We start from the raw sequence: 27,603 nt of genomic DNA, 5'->3' as shown, positions 1-27,603 counted from the left end.
GCCGATAAAGTTTGCCTGATTTTCGAGGCCGGTAAAGTTTGCCTGATTTTCGAGGCCGGTAAAGTTTGCCTGATTTTCGAGGCCGGTAAAGTTTTCCTAATTTTCGAGGCCGGTAAAGTTTTCCTAATTTTCGAGGCCGGTAAAGTTTTCCTAATTTTCGAGGCCGATAAAGTTTGCCTGATTTTCGAGGCCGGTAAAGTTTGCCTGATTTTCGAGGCCGGTAAAGTTTGCCTGATTTTCGAGGCCGGTAAAGTTTGCCTGATTTTCGAGGCCGGTAAAGTTTTCTATAATTTTCCAGGCTGGTAAAGGTTTCCTAATTTTCGAGGCCGGTAAAGTTTTCTATAATTTTCCAGGCTGGTAAAGGTTTCCTAATTTTTGAGGCCGGTAAAGTTTTCTATAATTTTCAAGGCCGGTAAAGGTTTCCTAATTTTCGAGGCCGGTAAAGTTTTCTATAATTTTCCAGGCTGGTAAAGGTTTCCTAATTTTTGAGGCCGGTAAAGTTTTCTATAATTTTCAAGGCCGGTAAAGGTTTCCTAATTTTCGAGGCCGGTAAAGTTTTCTATAATTTTCCAGGCTGGTAAAGGTTTCCTAATTTTTGAGGCCGGTAAAGTTTTCTATAATTTTCAAGGCCGGTAAAGGTTTCCTAGTTTTAGAGGCCGGTAAAGTTTTGTATAATTTTCCAGGCCGGTAAAGTTTTCTATAATTTTCCAGGCCGGTAAAGTTTTTTATAACTTTCCAGGCCGGTAAAGTTTTCCTAATTTTCCAGGCCGGTAAAGTTTCCCTAATTTTCCAGGCAGGTAAATTTTTTTTAATCCCAATACACCATATTACGTTGTCACATTTCGTGGAAGTCACGCTACCAAGAGCACTTTTAAATGTCACGATAGATAAACCATTGATATCCAATAATTAAAGCGACATCTTGAATTCTAATATATTGCGACATCCAAAATTAAATTACTTAAAATTAGATGTCCCTCGATGTCCTCTAGCGATCTTCGCGACCTTTAGCCAGTCGACGTATCAGTAGATGCGATACGTCGACTTCGGAAGCTACGCCGAACCTTTAACTTCTCTTTAGCTCCGGCTGGACTCACGGGGCTCGTATTACGATCTAATTTATAATTAAACCTTCGCTCTAATGAAATTAGGACGCTCTGTAAGCTCGCGAATTATGCATTTATGCAGAAAGGAACATTGTTTAAGGGGATTTTGAAATTTCAAATATTCGCTAGCAGCTATTTTGCTTGACAACACCTAAATTTTTCCAACTGTAACAAAATCAGATAAATCCATTTTTAATCAACTGCAGATTATAGTTATCTAGTTCAATATAATACGAATAAAAATATAAAATAAAAGTATATGTTTATACAGGGTGTTTCAAAAGGTGATGTAAAAATTGTAAGGAGTTGTAGGGGGTGAGTTGAGAAGTATGCCTGTTTTTGCCCCATTTGCCTACGATGAGTGAAAAGAGCGCCAGAGAGCTTAAAAGTGTGGCATACTAGCCCCTGGAAGTAGGTTGCAACAAGCGCAAAACCAAGCAGCAAGGAAATGTGCAAGGAGTGTAAAATAGAACTAGTTTTCAGTGACAATATTTTTATTTATCGCGACTCTAACTGAAAGAGGAACCAATAGTTTTAAGAAGTATATAGTAAAAATATTGTGAGAGAAGAATCCAATTAAGGCCTAACAATGAAAGGTGAATATGAAATATAATTAATATTCAATACATTAATATTGTGAAATATAATTAATATTCAATACATTAATATTGTGAAATATAATTTATATTCTATACATTAATATTGTGAAATATAATTAATATTCTATACATTAATATTGTGAAATATAATTAATATTCTATACATTAATATTGGGAAAATATAATTAATATTCTATACATTAATATTGGGAAAATATAATTAATATTCTATACATTAATATTGGGAAAATATAATTAATATTCTATACATTAATATTGGGAAAATATAATTAATATTCTATACATTAATATTGGGAAAATATAATTAATATTCTATACATTAATATTGGGAAAATATAATTAATATTCTATACATTAATATTGGGAAATATAATTAATATTCTATACATTAATATTGGGAAATATAATTAATATTCTATACATTAATATTGGGAAATATAATTAATATTCTATACAATAATATTGGGAAATATAATTAATATTTTATTCATTAATATTGGGAAATATAATTAATATTTTATTCATTAATATTGTGAAATATAATTAATATCCTATACATTAATATTATGAAATATAATTAATATTTTATTTATGAATAAGGTTTCGTATTATTTTCAAGAGATGGCGCCGTAGACCTCAAATCAAGATGGAATCGGAAATGGGGCGGGACGTCAGTATAACAGCGTAACAATGAAACTATAAGCTGCAGTCCAGTCCCAGGTCTTTTTTTGCTTAAATTAGTAAATTACATTTTCTTTCAAATCATTTCAAAACTTAGTCTGAGTCTGCGAAGGAATACCATTTGCAGTATAGGGGGATGGATACTTATCGCGTAAGAGGTATTTTATATACTTCTGTTTGCAGTTATCAGCAACTAAAGCCCATAATCGTTTAATAATGGTACCGAACGCTAGGTTGATTGCCAAAACATACACAGATGACTGGAAGGACTATATTTTCTATATTTTCTCATCGTCTGTAACCTTGATTAGATCAGGGAGTACAGAACGGGAGTCGTTTTGATAGATCTTTTAGGGTTTTCAACCAAGAAGCCAGAGAATCGAGGTGGGGTGGGTTGAAAGGGGGTGGAAGGTTGGCAAAATACGGGACAAGGTACGGCTTTTTGCGCCATCTACCTAATTTGTGTGGCTTTGTTGTTTATGGATTAAGTGGATGCTGCCGTCTTTCATTAGATAACGTAGATCCTAATTGTAAATATTTAAATTACCTTACGACCGGCAATATTCCAAGTTTCTTGAGTAAAGCGTATCATTTTTAGGATATAATACAACTAGTACTAAATCAACGTAAATATAATTTTGTATCATATTTCAAACCTTAAGCCTTTGCAATGATTGGCTAATATATTTCCCATTTTTGCCTTTAACAAGGCCTTTTTAAACACATTCCCTAAAATAGAAAAATAAATTGTATAAAATGATATAAAATAATTATAAGATCTGTTAAAATAATTACATTTTTTTTTCTTTTGACTTTTGAGTCGATTTATGTAACAATGGTCCATGCTTATTTTCACCACGTGAGTGTAAAATTTGAATTTCTCAACAAAAACGGCATGGCCGCTGATAATAGATGGCGTTAAATAGTCTAGGTGTCCCGTATTTTGCAGAGGCGCCGGCTGAAGTGTAGCTCATTGCAGCAGGACCAAAAAAAAACCCCTCTTTTCATCTCCCGTTCTGTACTCCCTGATTAGATTCGCTGTAAGGTCTTCTAAGACAATGAACAAAAATGTATACAGTGTGTTGTAGAAACAATCGATCGTTTTTCCATAAATGTTTGTATATTTTTAATCGTGGGCTAATTTAAATCGGAATTCCAATTAAATGTGTTTTGATAATCGCTGATTTAAATGGTTCAATGTATTTCAATGACGAAAAAATGTCTATAGAATGTAGAATAATTTTGGCTATTTTCTTTAGAAATTTTAAAAAACTGAAATAGGAATTCTATAGAAAAATACTCAATGTCTATGAAATCTTTGGAAATTTCGGCTATTTTCCTTTAGAAATACTGTACAGTTGTTGTAAAAACCATCCAATAAAAAAAAAAGTAAATGTTTTAGAAAGTTATAAAAAATGTTGTTAATTTTTTCAGGATAATTTTTATCCTATAGAAAAAATGACAAAAATGTATATAGAATATATAGAAATCTGGGTCATTTTTCTTTGGAAATTCTATAGAAATGTAATCGGAATCCTGTGGAAAAAATTACCCAAAATGTTTAGAAAATCTATAGAATTTTGGGTAATTTTTCTATCGTCATTGGAAACTTAAAAATTTCGAGATTTTTTCTTTAGGATTAAATAATCCTTAGACCTTTTGAAAGGTTATAGAATTTTTTTATAAAGGTCTTAGTGAAAAAAAATTTTATACTAAATTTAAATTACTAATACTGAAAGAAAAATATTTGCTTTGATACAAATGAGGAAATGACATTTCTGATTTGTGTTCCCAAAATAACAATCTTTTTCGTATCGTCGCGAATACGGGGATACTCTAATAATGATGATTTGTTTGGGCGGTATTCTTTTGTCTCTTGACATTAGTTTCCGGGTTTTGTTGTTTTCGGAACTGTCCTGGGGTACTCCAGAGTAGGCACGCGAGTGTATCCTTACCTCAACCCTCGAATGCACTCAATGGTAGTGCCAATGGAAAATCTCTTTAAGTGAAGGGGGATTTATGCTGTTAGAGCAAAAATTTGCTCGTCGCCGGAAGAGCTTTTCGTCTGTTGATCTCGATTTCTGTATTACTCTAGTTTGCTGTTATCATAAGTCTATAACTACTTTCCATTGCTTAAAACTTTCGTGTAGATATGTTCTTTGGAAATATAATCTAGTTTTGGTGTTATCGTAAGTCTATAACTACTTTCCATTGCTTAAAACCTTCGTGTAGATATGTTCTTTGGAAATATAATCTAGTTTTGGTGTTATGGTAAGTCTATAACTACTTTCTATTGCTTAAAACCTTCGTGTAGATATGTTCTTTGGAAATATAATCTAGTTTAGGGTTATCATTAGTCTGTAATAGTTCTTTTAATAAAATAACCTTGGCCATCTTGTTGAAATGTTGCCTCCCCGCTTCAGCTGTGGATCCGTTCTCTCCCCCACTAAAGAGCTTATGAACTCATTCTTAGGCATTGGCTGAACTATTCCAGGGCAACATTTCAACTAGTTGGGCAAGCGTAAAGGCATTTTATAAAATCAACTATTGGTTGAGCTATACATTTTACTGGCAGGGGGAAGACAATTTCCGAATTTTCCCCTTCCGACGGCAGCAGGTGCTAAAGCGGTTTAGCCAATGAAAACGGTACACAAGAAAATGAACGACTTTTGACCGGTTGCGTTCTTTGTTTGTCCTAGGTTTCAACCAAAGTTCGTAAATCGTGCATGCAACTTATAAAATGACGTAAGCACATTATAAGTTTGCTTTTACGTCATTTTCACGAATTGCTGAAACTGTCTATCAACTATAAGTTGAATCCAAATGTCGTCTGCTATTTTAATTAATTTAATTGACAAGTAATTTAAATTAATTTAATTGACAAGTAATTTAAATTAATTTAATTGAAAAGTAATTTTAATTAATTTAATTGAAAAGTAATTTTAATTAATTTAATTGAAAAGTAATTTTAATTAATTTAATTGAAAAGTAATTTTAATTAATTTAATTGAAAAGTAATTTTAATTAATTTAATTGAAAAGTAATTTTAATTAATTTAATTGAAAAGTAATTTTAATTAATTTAATTGAAAAGTAATTTTAATTAATTTAATTGACCAATAATTTTAATTAATTTAATTGACCAATAATTTTAATTAATTTAATTGACAAGTAATTTTAATTAATTTAATAATTCTATTCCAAAGCAACATTTCAACTAGTTGGGCAAGCGTAAAGACATTTTATAAAATCAACTATTAATTTCAATTGCTTAAAACCTTCGTGTAGATATATATCATAGATGTTAAATTTGATAGACCGTGGTTAGTTATAATAAAGCTCAAATTGATAGTATTATTAAAATTTTATTTTATGAAAATCACGAGCTTTCGAGTTTGAGACTCATTGTCAAGCGGACGTTCTGTTGTACATATTGAAACAATTTTTAAAATGAAAAGATTTTAATAAAATAAAATTTTAATTCCACGAAGTATCAGTCGTGTTCTTCAATTTTAACTCTAGCAATATCTTTTCGCTGTTTAACATATTTCGCCTCATCCGCCATTAAATTGGGATCGATTTGCACCATACATGCTCGTAGATTCTATAATCGCAGAGTCAACAAAATCCTGGTTTAAGTATTTACCGCAATTTTTCTACATCATTATACAAATCGCTTCGCTATCCTTAAAGGAAGTGTCGACTCGATGTCAAGTAGCTCTTTTTTCAACAGTTGTCGCTTAAAATTGGTCAGATTCCCCTGTTATTTTTAATGGGAAAATTTCCATTTTGTGTTGTCAAAAACATTTTTTATTGCCATGGCAAAACGGTTGCCTATAGATTTTTCCAAGTTACACGAAGGTCTACCAAACCCCCGAGTTTGAACCAAATCGGTGCGTTACACCTCGGGTTGTCTCCTTGTAAGTAGGATGAAATGAAGAGTTCGATGTTAATTCAGCGAAGGGGCGGATGAAGCCGGGACGTATCCACAGAAGAGTCTTAAGCTTAAACAAACAATTCGGATGTTGCCATGGAAACTGCTCTTGAGCCTCTTTCGTTGGCCAAGTTGCGGCGGCGGATGAAAGGGTGGCACGGTTTTGGCTGGTTTTTTAAGCTTCCATTTGGGCCCAAAGGGCGAATCACCCGCTTTACTAAAACTCCTTCCACGTCGTCAAGCCGCGGCTCTTAACTCGAATAAAATTGTAATTAAATTCAGTTTTAGCTTTTATGTCGCGACCTTCGGGTCAACTCCTCTCGTTCGATTCCACCTGACGGCGTTCGGATGCGCGCGTGGGATGCGCTCTGGTGGTGGGAGTGGAAACAACGAAAGGGTAGAAAAACATTTAAACCCTTTTCGCGTGAGCGAAAGTGTTTTCGGAAAACACGAGTCGCAAACCGTGTAGAGAATACTAAATTTTTAAAAAAAGGCAGGTTTTTGTGACCAAGGCTTAGCGCTAATTATTTAAATATACTTATTTTCGTACACATCATTTTTATGACAGTAAGCTAAAATGTTTTCCAAATTTTGAAAAAGAGGCAGGTTTTTGTGACCAAGGCTTAGCGCTAATTATTTAAATATACATTTTCGTAGACATCATTTTTATGATAAAAACTAAAATTTTACAAAATTTTGAAAAAAGGCAGGTTTTTGTGACCAAGGCTTAGCGCTAATTATTTAAATATATTTATTTTTGTACACATCATTTTTATGATAAAAAAACTAAAATTTTACAAAATTTTGAAAAAGGCAGGTTTTTGTGACCAAGGCTTAGCGCTAATTATTTAAATATATTTATTTTTGTACACATCATTTTTATGATAAAAAAACTAAAATTTTACAAAATTTTGAAAAAGGCAGGTTTTTGTGACCAAGGCTTAGCGCTAATTATTTAAATATATTTATTTTTGTACACATCATTTTTATGATAAAAAAACTAAAATTTTACAAATTTTTTAAAAAAGGCAGGTTTTTGTGACCAAGGCTTAGCGCTAATTGTTTAAATATACTTAGTTTCGTACACATCATTTTTATGATAAAAACTAAAATTTTACAAAATTTTGAAAAAAAGGCAGGTTTTTGTGACCAAGGCTTAGCGCTAATTATTTAAATATATTTATTTTTGTTTTTAGGCCATTTTGTACTACGATTGGGTATTTCGGGGTTTTATGCCATATTAGTATAGTATTTAAAATTATTTTCGCGTTGGATTTTATGCAAATTGTTTCCCGAGTGGAACCTTCGTTCATAAAGCAGTGTTTAGAGTTGGGTTTTTGTGAAAAATCAGTATTTATTTCTTTACCCTCAAATAATTTAAATTGGCACCACCTATTATAAATAAATAGCATTAAAACTGAACCTCTAAACGTTTGCTTCCTTGCAAGCTATTTGAGGATTTGCAGTGGTAAGTTTACTCCCAAAATCCAATGTTAAATAGTGTTGTCAAGGTGATTTATCCTCGGAACTCAGTCCTTAATAGTCTCCTACCTTAGGGCAAACTCTTTACCACCTAAAGTCGAGAGTAAATAGACATAACCTTTTTAGAAAGCCCATGTGGGAATATAACGGGCTCCTATCCCAAAATGTTTTGATCGAATTCGCAAATCTTAGAGAAAAAAATTCCACAAATCCCCCAAAACTTATTTAGCATATACAAATAAAAAACCTGAAAGAAATCCATTTATCCATCAAAAAGTCTATATGATTATAATATAAATCCTGAAAAACACCAAAAATGTCTAAAAATTTGAAAATATCCTGAGAAAAATGCACAAATCCACTAAACAAGTTGATAAAAATTTTTAAAAATCAAGAAATCCTGAAACAAAGTGCACAAATCAATCAAAAAGACTACGATATTTTTTTAGAACCAAGAATCATGACTATGATTTTTTACAAAAAAAATCGATAACTCCTGAAAAAATCAACAAATACCCCTAAATGAGGTGTAAGATTTTTAAAAAAAAGTAAAAATATATATTTAAATACTATATTCAACGTATATGGCAATGTAAAATGTTTTTTCCTGAAACATTTGACAAATTTATGAAAACGTATATTTATTAAAAAAACGAACATCCTGAAAAACACAACAAATCCATCAAAACAATGAAAACTTTTTTTTAAAATTGCAAATTCTGAAATATATTCTACAAAATTACCAAAACGTCTAGTAATTAAATTCGTGTTTTGTTAGTATAAAAATTCTAAACCATGGTTTTTGGTTTTGGGGCTAAACCCGGCCCGTAACCAGCCGCCAAAACTCGGGGGCACTAAATTTTTTTTTGGGGGGTGCCTTGATACTAAAAATTGTCATTTGTAACTCCCACTCCTGAAATTAGTAAATTACCGAAATTATGAATTTCGACTTAATAATACAGGCAGGGTTCGTACACGACGTGGAATAAATGGAAAACCTGGAAAAGTCAGGGAATTTGAAAATGATTCCCAATGGTCAGGGAATAATCAGGGAAATTTAAAATGGTCCAAAAAGTAAGGGAATTTTAAAATGACCCCAAAAACAAATCCGGCAAATAAATTTTTGAAAGATGTATTAAAAATACTTAATTAACATTTTTCTAGATTTTACCTCAAAACATAAATGTATTCTACAAAAATGATCAGGGAAATTCGGCAATTTGGTCAGGGAAAACTTGGAAATGTCAGGGAATTTAATTCCAGAAATTTTGTACGAACCCTGACAGGTAACCGATGTTATATGATATTAGTTGGTAGTTAAGCAATATATTATTTTTGAGTCGGTCGGGTTGGGGATGCTCATGCATAAATTTGGGGGCCCCGAGCACCCCCCGGCGCCCCCTCCCCCCCCCCCCCCCATGTACGGGCCTGGGCTAAGCCCGTGTCAAGGCTGAAAGTGGACTTCATGAAAACGTATTCCTTCTTTCCATTAAATCCTGCAAAGGGTTTTATATCTAAGGTAATAAATAAAAAAAATGTAAGAAATATCAGGTGTGCACCTCTATGAGAAGAAAACACCTCGAAGCCCTGAGATGTTGACGTATCTTAAACATTTAATTAGTTCCCCGGGGCTCTAGCCGCGCAGTCACGATTCAATTTATGAGCAGACTTGTAACCAACCAGCGCTTCGTCGTGGAGCAATAAATACTCAAATGAGATATTATTCTTATTTTTTTTACGCTTTTAAGAGCCACGCGAGAAAAGATATCAAAGCGATTTTACCAAATTTTAATGGATGTTTTTAAAATATTTTTTTATTATATTCCCATTAAAAATAATTATAGATAGTAAATATCCCGAAGGAACTTATTAATCGCCTGGATTGCACTGGTGGGCAGTTTCGGTAAAGAACGGCTCACCTCGCGATCGCTTTTTTACGGAGGAAAATTTGGCGCTCCTCTCTTTTCGCTCGTCGTTTTTGAGATACCGAATTTCCACTTTTCGCTCGTCGTTTTTGAGATACCGAATTTCCACTTTTCGCTCGTCGTTTTTGAGATACCGAATTTCCACTTTTCGCTCGTCGTTTTTGAGAGACAAAATTGTCGCTCATCTCTTTTCGCTCGTCGTTTTTGAGAGACCAAATTGTCGCTCCTCTCTTTTCGCTCGTCATTTTTGAGAGACCAAATTGTCGCTCCTCTCTTTTCGCTCGTCATTTTTGAGAGACCAAATTGTCGCTCATCTCTTTTCGCTCGTCGTTTTTGAGAGACAAAATTGTCGCTCATCTCTTTTCGCTCGTCGTTTTTGAGAGACCAAATTGTCGCTCTCTCTTTTCGCTCGTCGTTTTTGAGAGACCAAATTGTCGCTCTCTCTTTTCGCTCGTCGTTTTTGAGAGACCAAATTGTCGCTCTCTCTTTTCCCTCGTCGTTTTTGAGAGACCAAATTGTCGCTCCTCTCTTTTCGCTCGTCGTTTTTGAGAGACCAAATTGTCGCTCCTCTCTTTTCGCTCGTCGTTTTTGAGAGACCAAATTGTCGCTCTCTCTTTTCGCTCGTCGTTTTTGAGAGACCAAATTGTCGCTCCTCTCTTTTCGCTCGTCGTTTTTGAGAGACTAAATTGTCGCTCCACTCTTTTCGCTCGTCATTTTTGAGAGACCAAATTGTCGCTCCTCTCTTTTCGCTCGTCGTTTTTGAGAGACAAAATTGTCGCTCATCTCTTTTCGCTCGTCGTTTTTGAGAGACCAAATTGTCGCTCTCTCTTTTCGCTCGTCGTTTTTGAGAGACCAAATTGTCGCTCTCTCTTTTCGCTCGTCGTTTTTGAGAGACCAAATTGTCGCTCTCTCTTTTCCCTCGTCGTTTTTGAGAGACCAAATTGTCGCTCTCACTTTTCGCTCGTCGTTTTTGAGAGACCAAATTGTCGCTCATCTCTTTTCGCTCGTCGTTTTTGAGAGACCAAATTGTCGCTCCTCTCTTTTCGCTCGTCGTTTTTGAGAGACCAAATTGTCGCTCTCACTTTTCGCTCGTCATTTTTGAGAGACCAAATTGTCGCTCCTCTCTTTTCGCTAGTCGTTTTTGAGAGACAAAATTGTCGCTCATCTCTTTTCGCTCGTCGTTTTTGAGAGACCAAATTGTCGCTCCTCTCTTTTCGCTCGTCGTTTTTGAGAGACCAAATTGTCGCTCTCTCTTTTCGCTCGTCGTTTTTGAGAGACCAAATTGTCGCTCTCTCTTTTCCCTCGTCGTTTTTGAGAGACCAAATTGTCGCTCTCACTTTTCGCTCGTCGTTTTTGAGAGACCAAATTGTCGCTCCTCTCTTTTCGCTCGTCGTTTTTGAGAGACCAAATTGTCGCTCTCTCTTTTCGCTCGTCGTTTTTGAGAGACCAAATTGTCGCTCCTCTCTTTTCGCTCGTCGTTTTTGAGAGACCAAATTGTCGCTCCTCTCTTTTCGCTCGTCGTTTTTGAGAGACCAAATTGTCGCTCTCTCTTTTCGCTCGTCGTTTTTGAGAGACCAAATTGTGGCTCTCTCTTTTCGCTCGTCGTTTTTGAGAGACCAAATTGTGGCTCTCTCTTTTCGCTCGTCGTTTTTGAGAGACCAAATTGTCGCTCTCTCTTTTCGCTCGTCGTTTTTGAGAGACCAAATTGTCGCTCCTCTCTTTTCGTTCCGTGTATTTTTATAATAGTACGGGTCATTAAACCTATTACTTATCCAATACTATTAAAAAATAATATTAAGTTTCAATATGATAATTTATTTTTCGGTATTTTGCGAAAAGGTAAATTTATTTACTTATTAAAGCAACTGTGGGCTCAATCATTGCCACCTCTATTATGAAAGGCCCCTGTTATTAGAGATGGCCATGAATCTATCCGATTCTTCGAAAAACCTACTTTAGTGGAGAGCGTGGTGCCATCTATTAATAGCAAAGGTAGTTAAATTTCAAAAAAGCCAAATGATAACGTCGTCAGAGAGCCATTGACATTGTAAAGTATTATAGTTAGACAACTCATACTTAATTTAGCGGACTTTAACCTAAATTATATATCTTATGTAAAAAATATTGTTTATAATTGATGTAATTTACCAATTTACAGCAAATTTACTTTACGTGGGGTGGCGGAGTGGTTAGCACTTTCGCCTCGCAGCAAGAGGAGCCGAGTGCGATCCTAGCTTGTGGTACTGGGTGAAAAACTCTGTTTCCCCTTTCTATATAAATTTGTAGAGGTTAACGGTAATAGTTAGTGAAGGGTGCTGTTGGCTTGCGTGGCATGAAGGGCTTGTCACCACCCTGCTAGGCATTGTAACAAGTCGCAAGATAACTTGGGCCTAAGGTGGTGCCTAGCTGATTATTATTTACTGGAGAGCGTGGTGCCCAGTGGCGGACTGGCCAAAGAGTGAACCTGCCCGATGGCAGGTGGGCCCCACAGACCATTCATGAAGTGGGCCCCTCAACCATGATAGCGTTATAGTTGTTAAAGCTGGGCCCTTTGTCTTCAGGCAGCCCAAAATATTAGACCCAGTCCGCCACTGGTGGTGCCATCTATTTATGGCAAAGGAAGCTAAAATTTAAAATATACAAATGATAACGCCGTCAGAGAGCCATTGTAGAGTACAACTTATACTCTGTTTAGCGGACTTTAACTTAAATTATATATCCCGTGTAAAAATATTGTTTATAATTGCTGGAATTTATGTTATTGGCCAATTTACAAACGATCCAATCCACGCGAGGGGTACCTATAAGTACCGCCTTTTTGATTTCGACGCTAGCGACATCTATTGAAGAAAAGAGAGTTACTTGACGTCGAGCCGTCACTTTCTTTAAAATACTATTTAAAGTAAAACTACAAAACCAACTCTGCTCAAAGGCAAATTATACAAATTCAGTCAAAGGAAATAGAGGTGTAAAGTCTAAGGTTCCATTGGGACGGTGATACGAAAGCGCGTCGAGAAAAAGGCGAGGCTTAACTACGTCAAGTGTAAGACGTCACGCGACATTTCAAATTCATTGGCTCGAGGTTTGACGCGAAAAGAATGCGTCGTCATGGTAACCAATAGGCGATCTTCCCGCGCAAAAAAGACTTATAAAACAATGGATTTAAAAACCTCAATTTGTTATCGTACTTAATATTTGAAAGTAATTATAATGTTCTTCGCGAAAGAAGTGTAGTGATACCTAATTTCAGGTATTTGTATGGGTATGAAAGAGATAATCAGGTAAGCTAATAATATAATAACCATGACTAGGCTTAATGACGAGTTTTCGTCGAATGAGGGTAGCGAGGCGCCAGAGTTTTTTTCGTGAGTTTTCCCGCTTTAAGACACGCCCGTTTCTACCAAGCTTCATCACGGCCGTAAAAATCTTCCTTGGACATTCCAAGTGTATACCTATATAGTTTCCTGATACTAGTGTTGTTAAAAGGCTCTGCACATGTCAAAGACACGTGACTGTCGTCATGCGGCCGGTTTTTAAACTTGGAATAAGAACGTGTTAAATCCAAGGTTTAAACTATGGAGTGTGTTTAGCATTGGCCTTGGGTTTAGCTAGAAGCAAGCAAGATATGTATATATCTTTTTTATAAAAGAGGTGTATTTAAGAAATGGTTAATTACAAAAAATGAATTTATAAAGGGTGCTGGAGTAACTCATAATAATTTACCTGTGTTTGGTTACCTTCTCAAGGTTAACAAATTCGGGCGTTTTGGGTTTTAGAAAGTTGATAAATAATATTTTTTGTCTCTAAGTCTTGAGTCTCTTTTACATCCTTTGAAACAACAATTTTTACCAATCATTTTTGAAAATAAAGTTAAGCCTCTGCCAAGTACTCGGGGGGGGGGGGGGGGCTAAGCACGGCCAACCCGTTCGTTGAAGTTTCTATAGCCAGGTTCACACTTACCCCTAAAATCGCTTCGTTTTAGATAACTACTTTTTAAAACCAACGTGAGAACTCGCTTCGTGTTGGTTCGGGAAGCAACTCGTCCAAGTCGGTTCGCTTAGAATCGCTTTCAAAACGACATGGCGAGAAGTAAATTTGCTCGTATTTTCCAAAATAATGCGAATAAAATTCTAAATAATGTAAAATATATTACTATACATATAGTAAACATGATTAACTAATTGTTTTGGGATACATTTTAGTATTTTCAAAATTCTGTTCATAATTTGAAATGACGTTAAGCCTTGGCTGTAAGCGAACCGGGGGGAAGCTATTTCGCACGTGTGAACCAGTAATTATCGTCGGCGGTCAAAACTGGCATTTAAGCCGACCTAAACTGGGTTTTAAGCTTTAGTGTGACCGTGGCTTATGTTAACCTATGAGCCAAAAATATCTGTATGAGTTGAGCGCCCCTAGCGGAATATTTTGTTTAAAACAGTTTTTTATACAGGCGGGAATTCAAACTTATTCATATTAAAATTGTATTATTGTCATTTGTACGCAATTACCTTGGACAAAACTGGTAAATATTAATAAAGTAACATGTATTATTCCATTTAATTGCCTTGCGCTGTATTGAGTTCAGAATGGCTAAAATAAATAGTCTCTAACCCGAGGCGAGTAATAACGTGCATACTTTGAAATATTATCTTTTAATAAGTTCGTATCTCGGTCGTAAAATAAGGAAATTCAAAAATAACAGTTGTTATCGTGTTTGTATATGTTGAAACTGTTATAAATAAAACAGTATCTAGAATAATGGCTAAATTGTGACTTAAAACTACCATTTTAAATATTTTAATTAAATAATTAAGAGTTTAGATGGTAAATGTGATCTATATAAAAAAAAATCCAGTTATTTTACGCCATTCTCATAAAAAAAAGTTTTGGTTTGTTCGTTAAATTGAAGATTTTTTTTAAATATCTAATTGTTTTAGTTTTATTTTAGTATTCTGAGTAACTAATCTGAACTAATCTGCTATATTTAAGCTGACCTGATTCAGTTATCTGAGCAGTTATTTAACTTATGATATCAGGGAAAGCATATCAAAATGAAGAATAATTAAAATTTTGATACAAATTTATTCGGGATAACTGTTACGCATCTGTCTGACCATTTATAATGAATTCGAAATAGTTTCGGGTTTAAACTCGGGTTTATATAAACTGTGGATTTCATTTTGACCAATATCAGCTGATTTGATATCTGATTTATTTTATTTTGTCAAGTAATGTTATTAAAACGATATATTGGTCTAAAAATACTAATTTGATTAAAACACTTTTTGATTTGGAAGCCATTAGTGATTTTCTATCGCAATTAAATGTAAAGGTCATCTTAATCATTATTGACTGCCAACTCCACGAGTGTAATTTTAATTAAATTTTAGCCTAACTATAATTGCAATGTTAAGTTAAAAGGAACCACCTATGGACTGCATTGTAACTTTTAACTGCGTATATACTAATCTCCACCGCTCTCCCCCTATTCGACTTTGCGTTGCTACGCAACTCGTTTTGAAATTTTTAATATTTAGGCTTAGTTTCTCTATTCGGTGTTATAGTCGCGAGCCAGATTTCCCGCACGGTACTGACGAGTCCCAAATTGGACGAAACCGGTCTACCGTTGGAATTTCTGGCTATTTTATTTAATTTAATTTTTCACTCGAAGATCTATTTGGTCCGAGTTTCGCGTCTTTTTGTTTGCTCGAAGACCTATCGGTACGAGCTAATAGTAAGTTTTTAAATTTCTTCAAATTTGTTTAGGGTTTAGCTTTATTATCCCTTTTCATAAATGACTAATCTACTTATTCCCTAACTATAATTGCAACAGCTGACGCTACTAACGCCTTAATTACATGACGTAGCGCTTATCTCAGTCTGTTGAAGACTTCTAACTAAATATTGGAATTTTTATAGAAACTATTTCCGACGTTTTCATAAATTCATTCGAATATTTTTTTATTAAAATATAAATGAAATGTTGGGGAGCCTTTTACGCTATAGATAATTCACTAATTACTCAAAGTACTTGTAGCGTTTTAAGGACTGTTTAATCTCTGGATTGAAATTAATTTTCCGAAACTAAATGTAAAATTAAAAGCGCTCTCTTACGTTTAAGTAGGCGTGGGTCGTGATATATCCTTCCCTCTTAATGGGTGCCCTGTTTCGTCTATACCAGAAATAGCGATACAGTCTTAGACCTCGGACCACTTACATCCAACGGGACTCGTAACGCGCTAAAAATATTCGTCACTTTACGACGGCTAATGAATTTGAGTGGCGCCATCATTTGTTGGCTAATGGAAACTTTTAAGGTACATTTTAATCTTTCAAAGAAAATTTTTAAATTCTGAGGGGAAGCTCACTCCAATGAATATCAGAACATCCTCGTATGATTAAATCGTGATTATATTAGATTTAAATTAAATCTGTGGCTTTGGTTGTACGAAGATTAAAAATGATTAAATCACGATTAAATTTTTAATCTTGGTTATGTAAAAAAGTGGTCTGCCCCTTTCAAACCTCTTTCGTATTAATTCGTTAAATATAATATTTAAACTAAATAAAAATTCATTAGTAACAAACAAAGCTCTTATTCCTACTAATTCGTAACTTATTTAAAATTGAATTTAAATTTAAAAGAAATAAAACTATTTAAGGCACACTGTAAATATTTTTTATTAATTATGACAAATAATTAATTAAAATTTACACCAACATCATATTGCTATTTAAATTTTGTGTAATTTTAATTATTTGTCTGATTAATAAAAGCTTTTACTATGTAAGCTAATTAGTTTATATACCTTTTAAATTTAAATAAACTTTAAAGACGCTATTGATTAATAAAATCTTTATTTAATATCTTAAGAAAATATTAATTTCCGAAGAACCTTCGAGTCCCTCCGAGTCCCGTAGCACGTACGTGTGGTCTGAGGCTCTGAGCTTAGCCAGAATCGACCTTGAAAGAAAAACGATAGGGCAAGCGTCTTAGGGCGTCCGTGCGTAAGCTGCGGGCTTATAATAAAGTGTCCTCCATCCTATATGGCGTCCCCACGCTCTCAGTCGCGCTCGGACGTGACATCTCATTTATATCTGACCAAAGTATCTCGTCGAAAAGTGATTTATATACTTTCCAAGACGCGGAGGAATACAATTATCTTCGAAACAGTATGTTCCTCTATCAGCTTGCGTTTCTAATTCTTCCTGGTCATCGGACTCTCCCCGAATCCCGATGCAATTGCCTGCCGTAACCCTTCTGAATTTTGATGAGTATCGAGTCCTTCGTGGCTGATAGAGTTCTGGAAATTCTTTCTGATTGTATTTTGAAATTGGATATGTATCCTTAAGGCTGGTTCACACGGGCAGTGTTTTCCTGGTTTTCTCTATTTTCTAATACTTTTACCGTTGTTCTCGCGCGCGGGAAAACGACTGTACAAACGGACTAAATTTTCAGGATTTTACCGCCTACGAGAATACGGTGGACCTTTTTTAAGAGGCGCGTTGGACTCGACCAATCAGGGAGTGTCATGCAGTCACGTGATAGACGCAAAAATTCGTAAGCCTACTTTTGAAGATTTTCAAATTCGTCTCTTATGTCACATGACAGCGTAACGCACGAGCTCAAAGTGCTTAAAACCAATCGGGAAAATGAAGTAGAGATATTTCAACATTTTTTTCTCAGTTTTCTCGTTCTCGCGGCGGTAAAATCCGGAAAATTTTGTCCGTGTGCACAGTAGTTTTCCTGTGTGCCAGAGCAACAGGAAAAGGCTGTAAAACTAGATAATAGAGAAAACGAGGAAAACACTGCCCGTGTGAACCAGCCTTTAGAAATTTCCTTCCGGAAACGAACTGACGTTTTCTCACTCGATAGCGACCCCTAGCGGACTGTTTTTGGTAGGAAGTGTCAACTGCTGTGTTATAGTAATCAGGGCCGTTGTCGGGATTTTGTTCGGGGGGACACAATTATAAAAAGTATTTATAATAAATTATTATTTGAAATATTTAAATTTCAAATAATTTCGAGATAAATACCATTTTATTGAGCAAAAAAAACATTTTGAAACATCATTACAGCGAAGCAGGAATCCATACCTCTACTTGGAATGCTTATCCTGGCGTATCGCGTATGGAATGGGTTCGTACAGGACCTGGAATACCTGGAAAACCTGGAAAAGTCGGGGAATTTTAAAATGTTTCCAAAAGGTCAGGGAAATTGAAAATGATTCCCAATGGTCAGGGAATAGTCAGGGAAATTTAAAATGGTCCAAAAAAGTAAGGGAATTTTAAAATGACCCCAAAAACAAATCCGGCAAATAAATTTTTGGTAAATGTCTTAAAAATACATAATTAACATTTTTCAAGATTTTACCTCAAAACATAAATTTATTCTACAAAAATGGTCAGGGAAATTTGGCAATTTAGTCAGGGAAAACCTGGAAATGTCAGGGAATTTTATTCCGGAAATTTTATACGAACCCTGTCCTCTCTGCGCGCGCTCCCCTCTCAAGGGGGAAGTCTGAGGTGAGTAGAGAAAATTAGTTTTTTCTTGAACTAGTTACAGAATAACTAATAATGATAAAAATAAACGGTTTGCGGCGCTTTGAAGTAAAAGGTTGGAAGTAGTTAATGAGTGCATTTCGTAAAGCTAATACTAAAATTTAATTAAATACAAATGAATAAACGTAACTTTCTATTTGTCATAATAATTAAAATATGGCTCGTCAGATAACTATGGTTGAACCTTTGAAAATTAGAGAAACCAACAGGGTATATAATGAATCTTTATCAAAGTTGACGTATGAATTGTACTATTAAAAATTAATGTTTTACTGAAACCCCACCGCTTTTTCGTGGTTTAAATCGAAAGATCAGAGATGTCGCTACTGTGAGATATTTGGAATATATAGGTCTTTCGAAGACAGTGTGTAAATTTTACAGTCCGTGGATAGACAAAGAAAGGGCAAAGGGCGAGTCAAACATTACTCTGGCTATAATGGGGGGGCTAAAAAGTGCAGAATTAGAAATATTTGGGAAAACAGGGGATTTTGCTCGTCTCGCTAACGTCATAGGACCCAGTATCATTTGAAAATTTCATATCAGCTATCCATCGATGAAATTCAAGCCTTCGTGTTGTGTAAAATGTTTTTAAAAAATACGAGTAAATATCTAATTTTTGGTCAATGTCTAAATTTGTTTATATTTAATAATAAATATATTCAAATATTTCATTAAAATTAAAAATTATCTTAAATAATATTGTTTAACTTTAAATACAATATTTGTTTAAAAAATGGTTGCACTATCTAAATTCTTTGAATTAAAGCTTTTCGAATTAAATTTACATAACCTGCTCGAAATTTATTCAATTTAAAAACTTGATAAAATTTCATCCAATTCACAGTAGCTGATAAAATTTTACCCAATTTACAGTACCTGATCAATCTACCCAAATTTAGACATTTGATATGAATTATACCAATTTACCTGAATTTAGATATTTTTAGTAAATTTACCCAATATACCCATTTGAATTTAGATATTTACCCAAATTTATTCGGCTTTATCGACCAGAATAAACCTTAAGACTAATTTTTATCCAAATCTAAAAAGGTAGGGTGGTAAATTCCAAAACATTTGGTCGATTTGTCGTGGAATGACCCCAAATTTAGAAGTTTACCAAAACTTAGATATTTACCCGAATTCAGAAGTTTACCAAAACTTAGATATTTACCCGAATTCAGATATTTCAAATTAAAATACTTACCCAAATTTAAATTATTACCCAAATTAAAATACTTACCTAAATTCAATTTCAATATTTAAATTTAAATATTTACAAAATTTGCATATTAAGCTGAAATAAAATATTTACCAAAATTTAAATATTTACCAAAATTTAAATATTTACCAAAATTTAAATATTTACCAAAATTTAAATATTTACCAAAATTTAAATATTTACCAAAATTTAAATATTTACCAAAATTTAAATATTTACCAAAATTTAAATATTTACCAAAATTTAAATATTTACCAAAATTTAAATATTTACCAAAATTTAAATATTTACCAAAATTTAAATATTTACCAAAATTTAAATATTTACCAAAATTTAAATATTTACCAAAATTTAAATATTTACCAAAATTTAAATATTTACCAAAATTTAAATATTTACCAAAATTTAAATATTTACCAAAATTTAAATATTTACCAAAATTTAAATATTTACCAAAATTTAAATATTTACCAAAATTTAAATATTTACCAAAATTTAAATATTTACCAAAATTTAAATATTTACCAAAATTTAAATATTTACCTGATTTAAAATATTTACACAAATTTAAGTACTTACCCAAATTATTACCCAAATTTAGATATTTATCCAAATTTAGATATTTACCCAAATTTAGACATTTACCCAAATTAAGATAGTTACCAAAAATTACACATTTACTCAAAATTACACATTTACCCAAAATTACACATTTACCCAAAATTACACATTTACCCAAAATTACACATTTACCCAAAATTACACATTTACCCAAAATTACACATTTACCCAAAATTACACATTTACCCAAAATTACACATTTACCCGAAATTAGATATTTACCCGAAATTAGATATTTACCCGAAATTAGATATTTACCCGAAATTAGATATTTACCCGAAATTAGATATTTACCCGAAATTAGATATTTACCCGAAATTAGATATTTACCCGAAATTAGATATTTACCCGAAATTAGATATTTACCCGAAATTAGATATTTACCCGAAATTAGATATTTACCCGAAATTAGATATTTACCCGAAATTAGATATTTACCCGAAATTAGATATTTACCCGAAATTAGATATTTACCCGAAATTAGATATTTACCCGAAATTAGATATTTACCCGAAATTAGATATTTACCCGAAATTAGATATTTACCCGAAATTAGATATTTACCCGAAATTAGATATTTACCCGAAATTAGATATTTACCCGAAATTAGATATTTACCCGAAATTAGATATTTACCCGAAATTAGATATTTACCCGAAATTAGATATTTACCCGAAATTAGATATTTACCCGAAATTAGATATTTACCCGAAATTAGATATTTACCCGAAATTAGATATTTACCCGAAATTAGATATTTACCCGAAATTAGATATTTACCCGAAATTAGATATTTACCCGAAATTAGATATTTACCCGAAATTAGATATTTACCCGAAATTAGATATTTACCCGAAATTAGATATTTACCCGAAATTAGATATTTACCCGAAATTAGATATTTACCCGAAATTAGATATTTACCCGAAATTAGATATTTACCCGAAATTAGATATTTACCCGAAATTAGATATTTACCCGAAATTAGATATTTACCCGAAATTAGATATTTGCCCGAAATTAGATATTTGCCCGAAATTAGATATTTGCCCGAAATTAGATATTTGCCCGAAATTAGATATTTGCCCGAAATTAGATATTTGCCCGAAATTAGATATTTGCCCGAAATTAGATATTTGCCCGAAATTAGATATTTACCCGAAATTAGATATTTACCCGAAATTAGATATTTACCCGAAATTAGATATTTACCCGAAATTAGATATTTACCCGAAATTAGATATTTACCCGAAATTAGATATTTACCCGAAATTAGATATTTACCCGAAATTAGATATTTACCCGAAATTAGATATTTACCCGAAATTAGATATTTGCCCGAAATTAGATATTTGCCCGAAATTAGATATTTGCCCGAAATTAGATATTTGCCCGAAATTAGATATTTGCCCGAAATTAGATATTTGCCCGAAATTAGATATTTGCCCGAAATTAGATATTTGCCCGAAATTAGATATTTACCCGAAATTAGATATTTACCCGAAATTAGATATTTACCCGAAATTAGATATTTACCCGAAATTAGATATTTACCCGAAATTAGATATTTACCCGAAATTAGATATTTACCCGAAATTAGATATTTACCCGAAATTAGATATTTACCCGAAATTAGATATTTACCCGAAATTAGATATTTACCCGAAATTAGATATTTACCCGAAATTAGATATTTACCCGAAATTAGATATTTACCCGAAATTAGATATTTACCCGAAATTAGATATTTACCCGAAATTAGATATTTACCCGAAATTAGATATTTACCCGAAATTAGATATTTACCCGAAATTAGATATTTACCCGAAATTAGATATTTACCCGAAATTAGATATTTACCCGAAATTAGATATTTACCCGAAATTAGATATTTACCCGAAATTAGATATTTACCCGAAATTAGATATTTACCCGAAATTAGATATTTACCCGAAATTAGATATTTACCCGAAATTAGATATTTACCCGAAATTAGATATTTACCCGAAATTAGATATTTACCCGAAATTAGATATTTACCCGAAATTAGATATTTACCCGAAATTAGATATTTACCCGAAATTAGATATTTACCCGAAATTAGATATTTACCCGAAATTAGATATTTACCCGAAATTAGATATTTACCCGAAATTAGATATTTACCCGAAATTAGATATTTACCCGAAATTAGATATTTACCCGAAATTAGATATTTACCCGAAATTAGATATTTACCCGAAATTAGATATTTACCCGAAATTAGATATTTACCCGAAATTAGATATTTACCCGAAATTAGATATTTACCCGAAATTAGATATTTACCCGAAATTAGATATTTACCCGAAATTAGATATTTACCCGAAATTAGATATTTACCCGAAATTAGATATTTGCCCGAAATTAGATATTTGCCCGAAATTAGATATTTGCCCGAAATTAGATATTTGCCCGAAATTAGATATTTGCCCGAAATTAGATATTTGCCCGAAATTAGATATTTGCCCGAAATTAGATATTTGCCCGAAATTAGATATTTACCCGAAATTAGATATTTACCCGAAATTAGATATTTACCCGAAATTAGATATTTACCCGAAATTAGATATTTACCCGAAATTAGATATTTACCCGAAATTAGATATTTACCCGAAATTAGATATTTACCCGAAATTAGATATTTACCCGAAATTAGATATTTACCCGAAATTAGATATTTACCCGAAATTAGATATTTACCCGAAATTAGATATTTACCCGAAATTAGATATTTACCCGAAATTAGATATTTACCCGAAATTAGATATTTACCCGAAATTAGATATTTACCCGAAATTAGATATTTACCCGAAATTAGATATTTACCCGAAATTAGATATTTACCCGAAATTAGATATTTACCCGAAATTAGATATTTACCCGAAATTAGATATTTACCCGAAATTAGATATTTACCCGAAATTAGATATTTACCCGAAATTAGATATTTACCCGAAATTAGATATTTACCCGAAATTAGATATTTACCCGAAATTAGATATTTACCCGAAATTAGATATTTACCCGAAATTAGATATTTACCCGAAATTAGATATTTACCCGAAATTAGATATTTACCCGAAATTAGATATTTACCCGAAATTAGATATTTACCCGAAATTAGATATTTACCCGAAATTAGATATTTACCCGAAATTAGATATTTACCCGAAATTAGATATTTACCCGAAATTAGATATTTACCCGAAATTAGATATTTACCCGAAATTAGATATTTACCCGAAATTAGATATTTACCCGAAATTAGATATTTACCCGAAATTAGATATTTACCCGAAATTAGATATTTACCCGAAATTAGATATTTACCCGAAATTAGATATTTACCCGAAATTAGATATTTACCCGAAATTAGATATTTACCCGAAATTAGATATTTACCCGAAATTAGATATTTACCCGAAATTAGATATTTACCCGAAATTAGATATTTACCCGAAATTAGATATTTACCCGAAATTAGATATTTACCCGAAATTAGATATTTACCCGAAATTAGATATTTACCCGAAATTAGATATTTACCCGAAATTAGATATTTACCCGAAATTAGATATTTACCCGAAATTAGATATTTACCCGAAATTAGATATTTACCCGAAATTAGATATTTACCCGAAATTAGATATTTACCCGAAATTAGATATTTACCCGAAATTAGATATTTACCCGAAATTAGATATTTACCCGAAATTAGATATTTACCCGAAATTAGATATTTACCCGAAATTAGATATTTACCCGAAATTAGATATTTACCCGAAATTAGATATTTACCCGAAATTAGATATTTACCCGAAATTAGATATTTACCCGAAATTAGATATTTACCCGAAATTAGATATTTACCCGAAATTAGATATTTACCCGAAATTAGATATTTACCCGAAATTAGATATTTACCCGAAATTAGATATTTACCCGAAATTAGATATTTACCCGAAATTAGATATTTACCCGAAATTAGATATTTACCCGAAATTAGATATTTACCCGAAATTAGATATTTACCCGAAATTAGATATTTACCCGAAATTAGATATTTACCCGAAATTAGATATTTACCCGAAATTAGATATTTACCCGAAATTAGATATTTACCCGAAATTAGATATTTACCCGAAATTAGATATTTACCCGAAATTAGATATTTACCCGAAATTAGATATTTACCCGAAATTAGATATTTACCCGAAATTAGATATTTACCCGAAATTAGATATTTACCCGAAATTAGATATTTACCCGAAATTAGATATTTACCCGAAATTAGATATTTACCCGAAATTAGATATTTACCCGAAATTAGATATTTACCCGAAATTAGATATTTACCCGAAATTAGATATTTACCCGAAATTAGATATTTACCCGAAATTAGATATTTACCCGAAATTAGATATTTACCCGAAATTAGATATTTACCCGAAATTAGATATTTACCCGAAATTAGATATTTACCCGAAATTAGATATTTACCCGAAATTAGATATTTACCCGAAATTAGATATTTACCCGAAATTAGATATTTACCCGAAATTAGATATTTACCCGAAATTAGATATTTACCCGAAATTAGATATTTACCCGAAATTAGATATTTACCCGAAATTAGATATTTACCCGAAATTAGATATTTACCCGAAATTAGATATTTACCCGAAATTAGATATTTACCCGAAATTAGATATTTACCCGAAATTAGATATTTACCCGAAATTAGATATTTACCCGAAATTAGATATTTACCCGAAATTAGATATTTACCCGAAATTAGATATTTACCCGAAATTAGATATTTACCCGAAATTAGATATTTACCCGAAATTAGATATTTACCCGAAATTAGATATTTACCCGAAATTAGATATTTACCCGAAATTAGATATTTACCCGAAATTAGATATTTACCCGAAATTAGATATTTACCCGAAATTAGATATTTACCCGAAATTAGATATTTACCCGAAATTAGATATTTACCCGAAATTAGATATTTACCCGAAATTAGATATTTACCCGAAATTAGATATTTACCCGAAATTAGATATTTACCCGAAATTAGATATTTACCCGAAATTAGATATTTACCCGAAATTAGATATTTACCCGAAATTAGATATTTACCTCACTCATATCCACCCTCTCTATGAGTCAGAATATCTTCACCAAACGCGATGAAGGTAATGCACCCATTGTAGAAGGCTTGTGAAACTCGACTATTTCCCCACCGAGACGAGCTTGTTGCTTGACTTTAAAAAAAGGAATAATCCATTCCCTCTATCAGAACTAGAACGAGCAAAGGCGGAAGTCGTTGAATAGTAATTGATTTTGCTTTCGTTCTCCTTGCCGCCTTTGGTAGTGTAGTTCCGGTAGTTGAAATAGGTGGTAGCCTCCGAAACTCAAAACGTGAGTTGAAAATTTCCCTGTCCGGATGACGAGAAGGATTTTGGCTGATGGAAAAACACTGAAATGAAAACAAATAAAAATGAATAAAATTCCTGGCGCAATATAAAGAGATTTTTCTACGGTCGAATAAATAAGATCATAAGTATATAATGTAACTCTGACTGAGAAGTTTTCACCTCTTTGTATTCTATATTGAAATCATTTCACAACAAAAATAGTGTATCTAAAACTATAGGATAAATCGTTGCCTACGTTATTATCAAGGCCCGTGCATGCTCCCATCAGAGGGGGATACAATATCGCGCCGCGACGACTTGGTTTTTCATTTTGCTAGCTACAGATGGCGCTCTGAATCATTTCTTTTTGAAATCGTAAAATAGGGGGTCTTCTATAAATTTCTAAAATTATATAAATAAGGGATGGTTTACAAAAATCGGGCTGTACTAAAATTAGGAAAAATTTGTAAGAGAAAGTATGCGGCTGAAACAAACTTAATTATACAAATTTAGTAAATTGACAGTTATTTAAGTTCATTTTTAAATGCTTTATTTTTAGTTTATATCAATTTAAAACCAAAAATTTAAACTTCGCGAGACAGAGGATAACTAGGATATCTTTTAAAACTATTATTTTTACTTTTAAACAGTTTAAAACCAAACTTTTAAACTTTCTTAACTTTACGGTACAGAGGATTTCCTTTAAAAGCTTTCTTTTTCAGATATATCATGATAATAACGTAGGCAACGGATTTATGTATGAATAAATAAATTCGGTGCTTGCTCGTAGCGTAGCCACGCCTTGAAACGGTCGACATGACGTCACAGACCACGAGGGACCCGCGGCAGTGTGAGAAATAAGGCACTATCACAGGCCAATCGCCAGTTTAAAAATTAGCTGGGCCAGTTTAAAAATTAAATGCTTGGGGTGTTAGTGGCCCTGGTGACCACTTAATTAATTCAAAGTTTTTTCCCTTCAAGATTTTAGTTCTTTAAAAAAATACTATATTAATCCCTAAAATTGTTTGGTCTTTGCTACTATGCTGTGTGCTTGGCCTCGTGTCTATTGTGTGTATGGGTGGGTGACTGGTTGCCGTGAGTCTGTCTACTCTACACTCTACACGCAGTATAGAAGAAGCGAATTCAGCAGTTAGCAATAAGAAATATGAACAGTCTCTCTCTCCGTAGGCTTGTTCGGGTTGAGTCTATAGTGGCCAGTGGCCAGCTTTTTAATTAAACTACATAGACTCTACTGGCCACAGGTCCAGTTTTAAAAAAATCCTTATTTCTCACCCTGACCCGCCGGGCAAATTATCACGTGACCACCATGGGCGTCCTAATGTCATGGCCGACCTAAACTCGTTACCATGGAAACGAAAACAGGCCATACCCACGAGCAAGCAACGAATGCGTAGCTGGGCTGTTGATTATTTTTTTTAAATCTAATCAATCGATTTATTTGATTTGAATCGGATTTGAATAGATTTTATTTGATTTTTTTTATTTCATAGGGAACTAACACTCCGTAGCTTTGGCTGTGGCCGCCATGTTGGGTAGAATTTTTTTCCATAGGAAAAAGCATGGGTGACGTCGTGAGACTTAGAACTGTTAGCTCCCTATTGATTTTTATGATTTTATGCCTGTTTTCATTGAAAAACTCATTGATACTTTGAGAACAGTGATAATGTGAACTAAAATTTAAATTAATCTTCATTAAATTTAATTATTAATAAAAAATTATATTACCCGTTTGGGGCCGTTTTGGGGGTGACACCCAACCATGATATCCGCCGTCGGTTTATAATATTTCTTAACAGGGCTACCAGATTTTCAGTTGATATCAGTATCTTTGCAGCTTTAACAAAAATGTAGTTATTTCTTTATCACGCCTATTGGTATTTAGTGTGTACTCTAAACGTCTTAAACTCCTAGAAAAGGGTTTGCTTAAACGTCCTACAATGAAAACGAAATTTCATATAAACG

The 27,603-nt window shown here is 33.0% G+C and overlaps 2 protein-coding genes across 4 annotated transcripts in view; one reads left to right on the top strand and one right to left on the bottom strand.

The window, feature by feature from the left end:
* The window catches only part of LOC149951381 (uncharacterized), a 212,112-nt gene that overhangs the window by 55,670 nt on the left and 128,839 nt on the right, over positions 1-27,603 (top strand). The window lies entirely within an intron of this gene.
* The window catches only part of LOC149951382 (uncharacterized), a 435,419-nt gene that overhangs the window by 316,460 nt on the left and 91,356 nt on the right, over positions 1-27,603 (bottom strand). The window lies entirely within an intron of this gene.

Source organism: Leiobunum rupestre, chromosome 3 (genome assembly GCF_980474605.1).
Source record: "Leiobunum rupestre chromosome 3, qqLeiRupe1.1.hap1, whole genome shotgun sequence".
NCBI classification, from domain to species: domain Eukaryota; kingdom Metazoa; phylum Arthropoda; class Arachnida; order Opiliones; family Sclerosomatidae; genus Leiobunum; species Leiobunum rupestre.
Note: the sequence above shows the minus strand (reverse complement) of the source record. Positions and strands in the feature narration are given on the sequence as shown.